Here is a 14,179-nt window from a genome sequence, read left to right as displayed (position 1 = left end):
CAACCTCGCACGATCCCTCCGTCAGCACGTCATGCGCAACAAAGAGTAATGTCACCCCCGTAAAAATGCTGACAGATGACAGGAGAGAGAGAGAGAGAGAGAGAGAGAGAGAGAGAGAGAGAGAGAGAGAGAGAAATTTGATACTGTTACCCGTGCATTATTTTTCGTACTTATTTTCCCAGTTCAGACGAGAGGAAAAACCACGCTTCTGTAACTCATAAAAAATAATGAAGGACAAAAGAAGATTACAGTGTCGTCTTCTCATTTTCTTACCTATATTGTTTCCCAGTCCATTGCTCCCGTGGGCTTAGGAGGCTAGTAACACCTCTTCCATAGCGATTTGTTTTACATACTCATCCTAAATATTTTCTTACATATGACTTGTATTTTTTTTTTTTTAGCACAGACTCAGGTTTCTAAGAAGAAAGTAATACAAAGAGAATGTGAATGAAAATATATTGTTGATTTTTATAATGAGAACCTTAGATAGTGTTATTAGATAGAGTGGTTCTGAGAATTTCCTCACCTTATGAACTTGTTACAATAGGACACACACACACACTCTCTCTCTCTCTCTCTCTCTCTCTCTCTCTCTCACTTGTCACAGTCTATTGCCCCGTCATGTCTTTACCTCTTTATCAGTCTGTCCGTCTCTCAATATCTGTCAGTTTCTCTGTTTACTGAGCACTGCATCTGTCTGTCTGTGAGTCGGTATTTGTTTGCTAGTCAGTGTGTCTGTATTAAGCTGTATTTCTTTTTTACTCTGCCAGTTGATCCGGATATATATCTTTTTATCTCAATCTCTCGGGTTTTGCTTATCTTAATGGTTATATTTTTCTATCTATCACTCATTCTGTCTTGCTGTATCAGTATATCTATCACTGTGTTTATCTGGGTTTATATGTATCTATCGACCAGTGTATCCATTAGGATATATTTGTGTCTGTCAGTCGATATACATGTCTGCTTTTCTGTGTATGTCAGCTTTCTTCACACACACACACACACACACACACACACACACACACACACACACACACAAACGAGGTAAAAACAAATGGCTCTCGACAACCCAATTTTTGCTAAGCCTCTTCCTCCTTCACCTGTAACGATTTCTCTCTCTCTCTTTCTCTCTCTCTCTCTCTCTGCTACCATCGCGTATATTATTTCTTTTTTTTCCCCTCCTCTCCTTCTTCCTCCCTTTTTATGCCTTTCCCTTCTCTCTCCCTTTATCCTCCCATCCACAACTTACGTTTCCTTTTCCTCCCAGCAGCTTTGGTTCCTCCTTTTCCCTCTCCTGTTTTTCTCATATATATGTACAGTTTTGTCTTTTTTTTTTTACATGTCTCTGGCTTTTTCTTCTAAATATCTGCATTTCATTAGTCTGTTTGCCTTTATTTGTATATTTAGTCATCCACTTATCTTTCCTTTATAGTCTTTATGTTTGTGTATCTGTGTAAGTAACTGTGTGTGTCTGCTTTTGTTTCTTTCTCTCTATTACCCGTTAAACCTTTTACCTATATTCTGTCTCCGTCCTTTTTTTCCTTTCCTTTTACACAGTCTGTCTTGTCTCTCGTCCTTATCGTTTCTGCCCCCGTGGAACTTATTATCTTTCTCACTTAAAGAAATCTGTCAGCCTATTTCCTCTCATGTCCTACCCCAGTCCCTTAATTCTCTTTCCTTCTTAACTCTCGCTGTTTCCCTCATTCTCCCTCACTCACCCTCTCTGTTCTTCCTCTTTCTCCTTCCCTCTGTCCATCCCCTTTCTGGCTCCGTTTCTACCGTCCATCCGCCTTTCTCCCCCTCCTCGTACTTCCTAATGCCTCTCTCCTGTCCTCCTAGTTTTCTTTCTTCTTCCCTTCCTTCTTCCTCCGTCCCACCCTCGCTCCTCCATCATATTTCCCTCTTTCCCCCTCTCCCTTTTCTCTTCAGTCTCACTCTCACAACCATATTTCCATTCCTCCCTCCCTCTTTCCTCTCCACCTTCCTCCTCTTTCACCTTCCCTGCAATCGTTCCTTCTCTCCCCCATTCCCCGTTCTCCCTTCCCCTCCTCCTGTCCCTCCATACCTCCCCACCTCCCTGCCAAGATCTCAGCAGTGAAAAAACCCTATCCCACCCAATCCCCTCTGCTGTACCACGTGATCCTGGCCACTACTCTACCTACCGTGGCCCCTCCCCCTCATGATGTCCTTGCACCTCCCTCTTTATTCCGCAATCCGTCCTTTCCTTTCCGTCTCCCTCCCTCCCTGTCCTTTTTCCTCGTCTTTCTCATTCCTTGTACCCCTCTCTTCCTCCTCTCCACATCTCTTACCTTCCCCTCCTTTACTTCTAGCTCCCTCTCTTTAACTGATCCGCACTCCCTCCCTCCCTTCTAGTCTCCCGTCCCTCCCTCTCCGTTCTCTTTCCGTATCTCCTCCTCTTTAAATCATTCCGCCCTTTCCTTCCCCACCCTGCCACGTCTTTCTTTATCTCTGCCTACCGTCTTCCCTTATTTCTTGTTTGTTTCTTTCCTTCCTTTCCTACCCTCCTTTCTTCCTTTTCCATCTTCTTCCTTCTCTCCGCCTCTTCCTTTTTCCTTCCTACCATCCTTCATTCCTCGTCATTCCCCCCTCTCTGTCATTCTCTCATTATCTCTGCTCCCACACTCTCCTCCTCCTCCCTTCCTCCCTGCGTTCCGTCCTTGTCTCCCTCTCTTTTTAATCCTTCCAACTCTCCCTCTTCCCTCTCCTTCCCTCTCTCTCCTTCCTTGCCTCCATCTCCCTCATACTAAATAGAATATAAGGCATAGGAAAGACCACATAAAATCCGGGAGTACAAAACGCATCTGACTTAGGGATACTTTTAGGACCATTTTATTTAGAGAAAGAGAGAGAGAGAGAGAGAGAGAGAGAGATTAAAAGAGAGAAGAGGTAAAAAGAGAGGTGAGAGAGGAAACATGAGACAGAAATAGATGTATGAAAGAGAACGAGTAACAGGAAGACCTTCACTGGGAGATTATGATGGGAGGAAAGAAGGAAGGAGGATGAATTGGAGGAGCAGGAGAGAGAGAGAGAGAGAGAGAGAGAGAGAGAGACAGAGACAGAGAGAGAGAGAGAGAGAGAGAGAGAGAGACAGAGAGAGAGAGAGAGAGAGAGAGAGAGAGAAGAAGAGTACGAGGAAAAGGAGGAGGGGAAAGGAACTGGAGAAGCCGGAGGGAGGAAAGGAAAACAAGAGAGGAAAAGAAAGAGGAGGAGGAACTGAAGGGGAGAAAGAGGGAAGAGGAACTGGAGAAGCCAAAGAGAAGAAGAAAACTGGAAAGAGGAAGAGATGAGGAAGGAGGAAAAGAGGAGGGGGAGGAAAAGAGAAGGAGGAAGAGGAGGAGGAGGAGGAACGAGCAGTAGAAGGGAGGAGGAAAACCTGGATGAGTATTATCCCCTTTCCTATGAGAGTCCCTTCTTGAGCTGAATAAGATCGTCCATTGGTACCAAGAATAAAGTTGTGTGTGTGTGTGTGTGTGTGTGTGTGTGTGTGTGTGTGTGTGTGTGTGTGTGTGTGTGTGTGTGTGTGTGTGTGTGTGTGTGTGTGTGTGTTTTACTCTAATTGTGAAAGGATTTGGGACTTCATTAACCCTTTTAGTTTAATTATTTTCTTTGTAATAATCATCATCAGGCGATTTTATTCAGAATTTGAGTGGCCTGGTAATGAAAAGGTTAAAGAGGATTGTTTTTAAGTCTAGAGGGATATCGTCTGCTGGCTTCAAGAGTAATATTCACAGTCGTTGTCGTAGTGGAAGGATTGGGGAGTAGACAGAGGAAGAATTGGGAGGGAGAGGAAGAATCGGGAGGAAGAGGAAGATAAGGGAGATGAGGAATATGGAGGAAGGGGAAGATAAGGGAGAGGAAGAATCGGAAAGAAAGAGGAAGATAAGGGAGAGGCAGAATCGGGAGGAAGAGGAAGATAAGGGAGAGGAAGAATCGGGAGGAAGAGGAAGATGAGGGAGATGAGGAATATGGAGGAAGAGGAAGATAAGGGAGAGGAAGAATCAGGAGGAAGAGGACAATAAGGGAGAGGAAGAATCAGGAGGAATAGGAAGATAAGTGGGGAAGACAAAGATGGGGAAAAAGAAAAAGGAGGCGGAGGTTAGGGGAAAAGAAAAGGGAGGAAGAGGACAAAAAGGGAGGAGAGGAAAGAAAAGAAGGAAAAAGGAAGAAGAAGGAGAAGAATACAGAATGTCAGAAGATGATTGGTTGATTAATAAGTGAAGATAACGGGGAGAAAGACGATAATTTGAAGATGAAGAAGAAAAGAAGTAAAAGAAGACGAAGAAAAAGAGCAAAGAAGAAGAAAAATAAAAGAAAAAGATATTAAGAGGCGGGAGAAGCAGGACGGAAGAGGGTTCTGTAATAACTGTAGGGAGGATCAGAAAGAGGAAGAAAAATTGTGGTAGCGTGAGACAAAGGAGAGAGAGAGAGAGAGAGAGAGAGAGAGAGATGGGAAGGAAGGACAAAAAGAAGACAGGAAGGAAGGGTGGATGAAAGTAAGAAAGAAGTAGAACAGAAAGACAGGAAAGGATGGTATAGTAATATGATTGTGAGTGACGTGAAAGAAGATGGATGAACTAAGAGAGAGAGAGAGAGAGAAAGAGAGAGAGCTCAGTGAGGGATAAGTAAAGTCCTGAAGAGGAAGAGAGAGAGTCGAGAAAAATTAGATGGAAATCAACAAGAGGAGAAAAAAACGTACAGTATTATAAACAAAAGGAACGGGGAGGAGGAAGGGGAGTGAGGATAGCCAAGAGAATCATAGGAAGATGCTAAAGATAAAAAGTTTGTAGAGAATAGGTGGAAGAGGAGGAGTCAAGAACAGGTAGAAAAGGGTAGACGCGAGAGGGGCAGGAAAGAGGAATGGCAAGTGAGAAGGGCCAAGGAAATCGTAAAAAGGACTGGAAGTTTAGAATGTGGAAGACGTATATTTATGAACAGAAAGAAGTAGGTAGAGTGAAGAAGAATAAGAGTTAGAACGAGGAAGAAAGTAGAGGAAGTAACAGCAGTAGAAGCGAGAGTGGGGCGGGAAAGAGGAATGGTGAATGAGAAGGGCCGGGAGAATTGTACAAAGGAGAAAATAAGAAGTTAAATAAAAAGAATAGGAAGAAGAGAGGAAAATCGAGAAGAGGAAGAGAGTGAGTCAAGAAGAGTAAAAGTTAAAGCAAGAAAAGGGTAGAAGTTGTAGCAGTAGAAGCGAGACGGGCGAGAATGAAGAATGGTGAGTGAGAAGGGTCAGGAGAATCGTAGGGAGGAAGGAAGGGGCTCAGGAGAAGACGAGAAAGGGAGGTTGGGTCGGGTGGGTTCCTTTGTTGAGAGGATTTCGGCCACGTAATAGAGGCCACGTGAGGAGATTTGTGGGGGTTATGAAGGGGGATTTACGTGAATTATAATCCCGGGGAGGTGCAGTGTGTTTCTTTCCCTCCTCTTCTGGCCGCGGAATGGGACTGGAAAGGGAACTGGCGGCGTGGGGGAGGAAGGGAGAGAGAGAGACTGGAAAAGGTTAGAGTCTGGAAAGGGATAGGGAGGGATGAGGTCTGGACGGAAAGAGGGTGAGGGAGGATAAAGATTAGAATGGGAGAAATGGTGCTGGAAGAACTGTGGTTGATGGAAAGGGAAGGGAATGTGGACTGGAAAGAAGTACTGAGTGACTGGACGAGGGAGATTGGAGAAGTAGTTTGGAAAAGGGACTGGGAAAGGATGGATGAGGTCAGGACGGGTGGGGTGGAGGGGGAGTGGGACTAGATAGGGAATGAAGGTGTCAGAACCGGCGATAGAGTAACACGAAAGGGAGGAGGAAGGGAATGAGAGAGGGAATTTGAAAGGGAACATTGTCTGCTCCGGCGAGGAGGTACTGGAAAGGAAATGTGGGGTCTTGTTATGCAGGAGTCTGGAAAAGGAGTAGGTTTATTGAGGGACAGTTGGCGGCAGGCAGGAAGGATGCACTGGAAGGGTGTTTGGATGGAATATGGGGGTTGAGGAACTGGAAAAGAAGGCTTGGGATCTGGAGTGATGAAGGATGGGATGTTGTTGGAAAGGAATTGAGGTCTGGGTGGATGGAGTGGGGAGGAACAGGAAAGAGAAGAGGGAGGGACTGAAAAGAAAAGAGAACTGGAAAAGGAAGTGGGGAAGGCAGGATGGACAGGAGAGGGGGAAGGGGGACTGGAAAGGGAAGTGGCGGGGTCTGGATAAGGCGGGCTAAGCCACACGAAACTTATGGACTCGGAAAGGCTAAGGCTGATGACAGGGAGGGAGTGGACGGGAGGGGGTCAGGGAGAGAGATATAATAATTCTGCTGCTCTTTTCAGCTGTGTGAGTAGAAGGACGATACAAAGTGGGTGAGGAAAGAAGAGGATGATGAGAGGATGAGAGGGATATGAGGAGGAGAGGATAATGATGGATAAGAGAAAACTGAGAAGGTTAAGTGGTTGTGTACGCGCAGAAAAGAGGTTAAGTCGAACTGTGAATAGAATAATAACAGTGTTGAAGAGAAAGGAAGATAATGAGAGGATAAGAGAAGATAAGAGAGATTTGAGAAGGTTAAATGGTTGTGTACTCGCAGAGAAAAAAAAAAATAAGGTAAACTTTGAATAGAATAATAACTGCTAAAGAGAATTGAAGTTAATGAGAGGATAAGAGTGATTTGAGAAGATAAGGAGGATGTATATGTGGAGGAAAGATGAGAAGAAAGCCAATGTGAATAGAATTATACTATATTGTTGAAGACGAAGATGTTGATGAGGGGATAAGAGTGAACTTAGAAGGTTAAGTGGTTTCACGTTTGGAGGAGATCAGAATAGCACAGTGTTGAAGAAGAAAGAACATGATGAGAGATTTGAGATGATGAGGCGGCTTATATACGAGCGAAAAGACTGAGTAAATTTATCTTGGATAGGATAATAATACACAGTGAACCGTGAAGAAGTGTAATGAGAGGTTAAGAGAGATTTGAGAAGATAAGAAGGTAAGACGGTTGTAAACGAGCGAAAATAGAGGCGGAGTAAGTTAAGGTGCAAAATGAATAATGTTACAGTGTGGAAGAAGATCAAGGGATCGGGGAGCATTTAGATGAGATATAGAAGTGTGTTTTGCTCTTGAAAAACTGGTATGCAGGGAGTATGTGCAGATATTTCAAGCAGATTTGGGCAAGAGACTGAAGTGTTTTTGCCCTGGACAATGTTTTTCTGTAAATGGTACGTTTATATTTCGCAGTATGTTATTAATGCAATCGAAAGTGATATGGAAATATGTAGATAGATTAATACTCAGCTCTAACACTCAAGAGAATAATTGCAGTATGAAAAAATAAATCGCTAAGAAAGAGATACTGAAAGACGGTCTACTAAACTCAGAACTATACGACTCTTCTCTTATACTCTTTACCATGTGATCCCTCAAGCAGCCAACAGTGAATTAAACGATTTTCTTCTCTACCTAGTTTTCCTCTCAGGCTGGTCCTCGTGACGTCACTGTGGCCTTGATGTTACGGTGCCAGCTGATTGGTCGGCTTGGTAGTGGTGGTAGTAGAAACAGCTCATCGGAACGTGAAGTCGGTGGAGTCCAGGCTGAAATTGCCATCCTCATACAGATCACTTTCCTCCTCTCCGGAGATAGGGAGTTGACGCACATTTGTATAACCAGGCACTGGAACAACTCTGTTATATCGGTACCACCACTTGAAGGTGTCGCTTTTTAGCACGGTCAGCTTGGTTAGGGTGGAAAATAACGAGGCATCTCATTAGCTAGCTTGGTGAGGATGGGGAGGAAGGAAACGTCTGGCTTGTTGAGGTTAGGGAGTAAGGGAGGATCTGATTGGCTGGCTTGGTGAGGCTGGCGAACAGGGAGGCATCTGATAAGCTGGCATGGTGAGATTAGCAAGTAATTAAACATCTGATTGACTGACTTGTTGAGGTTAGGGGGTAAGGGAGGATCTGATTGGCCGACTTAGTGGGGGTAGCAGTAAGGAAGGATCTGATCGAATTGCCTGGTGAGAGTAGCAAGTAAGGGAGGATCTAATTGGCTGACTTGGTGAGGATGGGGAGTAAGGAGGCATCTGACTGGCTTACTGTCTTACTGTTAGATATCCTTATACGCTTGCTTCTAAGTAATTACCCTCCACTGCCTTTCCGCGTCCCCTCCCCTTCCCTTTCCTTTCACTTTCCTAACCACACACACACACACACACACACACACACACACACACACACACACACACACACACACACACACACACACACACACACACACACACACACACACACACACACACACACACACACACACACACACACACACACACACACACACACACACACACACACACACACACACACACACACACAGTCCTCCTCCTCCTCCTCCTCCTCCCCAGTGTAGCCAGAAAGTGTCCCTTCTCCTCGTTAAGCCTGGGCCTCTTCTTAAGTTCATTCCCTTCGTTAACCGGGTTCGCTTGGCCCCTTGGTAACGCGTCGGTGAGAGAGAGAGAGAAAAAGAGAGAGAGAGAGAGAGATGGGAACAAGATGGACCGAGAAGAATAGAAAGGAGACAAACAACAAGCAGAAAAAACGGAGAAAAGAACTGAGAATAACGAGGAAAAAACGAATGGATGAAAAGGGAAAGGTACACGGCAGTAAAAAAGTGAATGAAGAGAAAAAGACAAAAATGAAGAGAAAAAGTATGAAGTACGATACGAGGAGAGACAGAAATGGATTCAGTAAAGGGGAAAAAAAGGCCAAGACGAAGGAGGTGGATGGAGGGAAAAGTAAGAGAGAGATGGGATTTGGTAGTGCTCTTAACGGGAGGTATAGGGAGGGAGGGGGAAGGGGAAGTAGGAAACGGAAGTAGAGAAACAGGAGAAATTGTAGGAGAGAGAGAAGTAGGAGAAGGATGTAGGGGAAGTCGGAGTGTAGGAGAAGGGAGGGGTAGGACAGGGAAGTTGAGAGGGGTAAGTGAAGAGATGGGAGAGAAGGGAAGGGATTGGAGAGGGGAAAAGGGGAAAAAGGGGAGAGGGTGGAAGGGAAGGGAGAAGTAGGAGAGGAAGTAGAGGATAAGTGGGTGAGTGGGGAGAGGGAAATGGGAAGATGGGAAATTGAAGGGGGAAGAAGGGAGAGGGAGAAAGAGAAGGGCCAAAAGGTGGGTCTGGAGGTAGAGTGGGAGGTGGGAGAGAGAAGCAGGAATGTAAAAAGAGAGAAGAAAAATAGTAAAGGAGGAAGTGGGTGGGAGGAGGGAAAAGGAGAGGGATTGCAGGTTAGAAAAGGATAATTGGATGAGAGAGAAGAGAGAGAGTGAGAGATAAAAGGAGAGATAGTGGAGAGAAATGGGAGTGGGAGGAGGAGATGGAATAAAAGTGGGAATGTAAGGCAACAAGGGGAAGATAAAGCTATAGACGTAAGAGGACGACTGAAGGAGTGGGAAAGACAGTGGAAGGTTAGAGAAGATGGAATTGAAGTAAGATTGAAGGGGGGGGGAAGGAGAAGAAGAAGAGAAATAGGATTTGACATCCTCAGAATGGGAGGTTTAGGGAGGTAAGGAAGGGGGGGTGAGAGGTGAGTGAGTGTATGAGGTAGAGTGAGGGGTGTTAAAAGGGAGGAAGAGAGGGAGTTTAAGAGGGTGGGAATAGACAGAAGAGGGGGGGAAAGTGGAGAAAAGGGAGAAAGATGGGGAGGTGAAGAGGTTGGAAGTTCAGAAGAAAAGGGGAAAGTGGAAAAAAGGGAGAAAGGGAGGAAGATCAGAGAAGAGAGGAACAGTCGATAGAGGAGGGGAGGAAACTATTACACACATGGAAAATAGAGAGACTACATTAGATCTGTTTTCTGTTGGCTATTGTTTTTGAATATGCTTACTTCTAACTTCTTTCAGAATCTTCCATTACAAGAGTTATATTCCAGGCTGAATAAAAATAGCAAGAATAAATTTTAAGGTATCGTATCCAAGGTCATAACCCAAGTGAAAGTTGGTTTAATATACACCAAAATGAAAACAGGTGAAAGATTACGGCGGCAGTGCATCCTAATCCATTCCATCATATACGACGTGATAAGGGAATTGCACTGGAGATGACGTTATCGCGCTCCATCTCTCGGTGTTCACTCCTTTGTTGCCTGTTTTTATCATCATCCCATTATTCCTTTATCAGTCCCTCCCTATTATTTCCAGGCTAATGGTTATCTCTCTCTTCTAATCCCTCTCTCTTATCTTCCCCCTCTCTTTCTCTCGTATATTGTGTATTTTTTCATTATTTATTAGTGATTGTGGGTGTGTGAGTTGACTCTCTCTCTCTCTCTCTCTCTCTCTCTCATATTCCTTCATTTATTCCCTCGTCCACCTCCCTTCCTCGATATCTTTGATCATGTCTCTTTTTCTTTCTGTCTTCTCTCATTTCCTTCTCCTTCCTTCCTCTCGCCACCGCTTTTCTTCCTCCCCTTTGATCTTTTTTTCCTTGGTCACCCTTCTTTCTCCCTCATCACTCTTTCATTTTTTCTCCTCCCTCTTATCGCGTGCTACTTTCCTTCCCTCTTATTGTCTTCTTTTTGCCCTGCTCTCCATTTTATTAATATTATTTTCTCATTTACCCCTCATTATTCCTCCCTTCCCTTCGCAGTCCTCTTCTCTCCTCCTCTCCTTATCTTCTTCTGATCTAGCTCTTCTATTTCATTTCTCCTCGTCTCTTTTCTCTGCGTTCTGTCACTTATAACCTACCTGATCTGTAAGCATCTTTCGTCTCTTCTTCTCACCTCTCCTCCGTTCTCTTCCCTTCATGCCCTGTGCTCATCCATTCCCAATATACCACTTTAATTTTTTTCCCCTACATTTCTCCTCTCCATTTCTTTTCCAAATTCAGCTTTAAACCTTGTCTTTTCGTTTTCACGCTTTCTCTTCTCTCCACTCCTTTCTTGCATTCTCCTCTTCGTTACATCTTGTCTTCTGCATTCCTTTTCTCTCCTCTCCTCCGTTCTTCTGTCCAAGTCTTCTCTCCTCTACCTCTTCCTCTCCTCTCGACTCTTCTTCTAACCAGCTCTTCTCTTCCTCTCTTCTCTTCTCATCTCTTCACTTCTCTTCTCTTCTCTTCTCTCCTCTCCTTTCCTTTCCTCTCCTCTCCTCTTCTCTCCTCCAGCCACCTCAAAGCCAGCCATTAGTGACAGTAACCCTCCCTTTCCTCCTCTGTCTTTATCATTATTTTTTATCGTCCTTATTTTGTTTCATGGAGGCGAACACGTGCATGTAGCTGTGGATGACGTGGATGTATGAGTGTGGATGATGTGGATTTATGAATGTGGATGATGTGGATTTATGAATGTGGATGATGTGGATTTATGAATGTGGATGATGTGGATTTATGAATGTGGATGAATGAGTGTGGATGATGTGGATTTATGAATGTGAATGATGTGGATGTTTGGATGTGGATGATGTGAACTTATAAATGTGGATGATGTGGATGCTTGGATATGGATGATGATGTTTGGATGTGGATGATGTGGATTTATGAATGTGGATGGTGTGGAAGTTTGGATGGGGTAAACGTAAGTCTGGATGTGATTTGTATAACATCCACCTCGGCTCTATATATACTGTATCGGTAATGTGGATTGAGTATAGTTGAAGATATTTGTGTGGGTGGTCATTGATTACATTATGAAACGTGTTGGAACAGAAACCGGTGCAGGTATACTTTGGGGAGAGAACAGGAAACTTTTGGATTTAGATTATGCAGATGATATAGTTTTGATTTGTGATGGGCCAGAAGAGATGCAGAGAGTGTTGGACTGTTTGGTGAGTGAAGGTCGCAAGGTGGGTTTGGTTATTAATTGTGGAAAAACTGAAATAATCAATATGAATATGGAAAATGCGCAGGAATGTGTAATTGGAGGTATGGTTGTAAAGCAAGTTGATAGGTTTAAATATTTAGGTACTTATTTAGCCAAGGATGGTTCCTTGAACTTTGAATTCGAGGAAAGGTTAAAGAAGGCTAATCAGGCAATGGGAATGCTTAAAAATATTTGGAATAATAACAATTTCTCTGTGCATACAAAAATCAAACTTTATAAGGTAATGGTTAGGAGTATCTTAATTTATGGACACGAGTCTTGGTACAGCACAGTGACTATGGAAAATAAATTCTTGGTGTTTGAAAATAAAGCACTTAGAAGAATATTAGGAGTTAAGTGGTGGGAAAGGATACCAAATAGTAGAATTAGAGAAATAACGGGAGTGCAGCCGATCGATGAATATGTTAGATTCTCACGATGGAAGTGGCTAGGACATGTGTATAGGAGACAGGGAATAGTACGAGGTACACCAGGGTGGGTGGCACCTGGTAGGAGAGGTAGAGGAAGGCCAAAAGAGACGTGGGTGAGGACAATGAGACGGGAAGCTGGAGATGAGTGTTGGGGAGATCTTGAGGAGTTAGCACAAGATAGGATGTGGTGGTATGAGTTCATCGAGGCCCTATGCATCCCCGAGGGTGCCACAGGAAATGATTGATTGATTGATTGTGTGATTGATGTGGATGTAGAGATTTACTTGAATGAGCTAAATGTGAGAGTGGATGTGGCTAATACCATATCCACCTTGATGCTCTTGTCTGTAATGTGGGTTGTGGGGATTATGCATGGAAAGATTTCAGCTCCGTTAGAAAATCATTTTAGTTAAATTCTGCCACTACTGTAAGCAGTTATACTTAATTTAAGAAACTGTTACGAACCCTTTCACTACAAATTGCCCTTTCTAAACCGAATATATTTCTGTGGCAAAATTAACCTCTTGGATCCGATGACTTATTTTCAAGTTTATTTTTGTTAGACAGTCGAATTGATTAAGCTCCGATGAGACATTGAGAACAGAAGACCTCTTCATTATTTGTCTCTTATGCTGAATATAATCGTGTGGTAACTGCAGGATTAACGTAAAGAAATATGTCATCTGATTCAAGCAATTGTAGACATCATCGTACCCATCTTAATGCTGTCTTCCAGCTTTCTGTGCAACTAATGTAGTTTCTAAGCCATAAAATACCCTCTTCAGAAACTAAAGTGTTGTTCCTACTTAGAGGACTGTTGAAGCGTGTACCACGTTTACCCCTTCAGTTCCCGACGTATTTTCTTGTATAATGCTGTCTTGACATTTACGTTCAGATTAGGACAGACATTTCTAACTAAAGCGTGTGGCTGTTAGCCTTCATAAACACCTTCAATATTACAAGTCCTTCCTAAGTTGCGTGAATCCACCTATTGGTTAAATGAGTTTGATGAGATACGTCATCACACTGAAGATTTTTAACACCAGATCCCCCTCCTGATGTCAGCCAGTAGCCCTTGAGTCTGCCATACGAGCTCTCCGTCACTGGTGTGCTCCCTAATCCATCAGAGGCAAGACCACAATGATTACAATCATCTGGACAGCCGGAGTCAAAAATTCACGCACCATTCCACCACGTCTACTTCACACCTAAGTTGTACTCGTCACTTGCCTCCTTGATGCATCGTTTAAGAAAGAAGCATCTTTGAGCAGAGAAACACACTAAGCCTCTCTCAGCTAGGAATACAAGCCAACAGAGGAGCGATAAGCAGAAGACCCAAACCACACAGTAAGAGGGGAACAAGACACTGGCTTTAGCCACCACGTAAAGAACTGCCACCAAGCCAGAGTTACAGGCACGAAAATGGCCGCGTCTCCGACGATAAATACCGGAGATATAATAAAAGAGGAACCAGGGCAAAATTCTCTCTCTCTCTCTCTCTCTCTCTCTCTCTCTACGAATATCATCATTATCATCATCATCGGCCAGTGCAAGTCCACTGCTAAACAAAGGCCCCCCCCAACCTTTTCCACAATTTCCATGATCGAACCAAACTCTGCCACGTTTGGCTTGCAAACTTCTCTATCTCATCTCTTCACCTCCTGTCAGGCCTTTTCCTGCAACGCTTACAATCTCTTGGAGTCCAGACAGTCAGCCTCATGCTCCATCGGTTATCCCTTATTCTTGCTGCATGACCTGTTCACCTCCATTTCTGTTCTTTTATAACCTCTGTAATGTCTTTGCTCTCTCACCTAAGTTGATATTTTCCTCTCCGTCAAAGATATTCCCAACATTGACCTTTCCATGTATATGTGTGAGTGTGTGTGTGTGTGTATATATATATATATATATATATATATATAT

At 43.7% G+C, this 14,179-nt stretch overlaps 1 protein-coding gene across 1 annotated transcript in view; it reads left to right on the top strand.

Moving 5' to 3' along the window:
• mmd (disintegrin and metalloproteinase domain-containing protein mind-meld) overlaps window positions 1-14,179 on the top strand; it is a 540,350-nt gene that overhangs the window by 165,028 nt on the left and 361,143 nt on the right. The window lies entirely within an intron of this gene.

The sequence above is a fragment of the Coenobita brevimanus genome, chromosome 71 (assembly GCF_032717465.1).
Source record: "Coenobita brevimanus isolate Jiangsu-jjx chromosome 71, ASM3271746v2, whole genome shotgun sequence".
NCBI classification, from domain to species: domain Eukaryota; kingdom Metazoa; phylum Arthropoda; class Malacostraca; order Decapoda; family Coenobitidae; genus Coenobita; species Coenobita brevimanus.
Note: the sequence above shows the minus strand (reverse complement) of the source record. Positions and strands in the feature narration are given on the sequence as shown.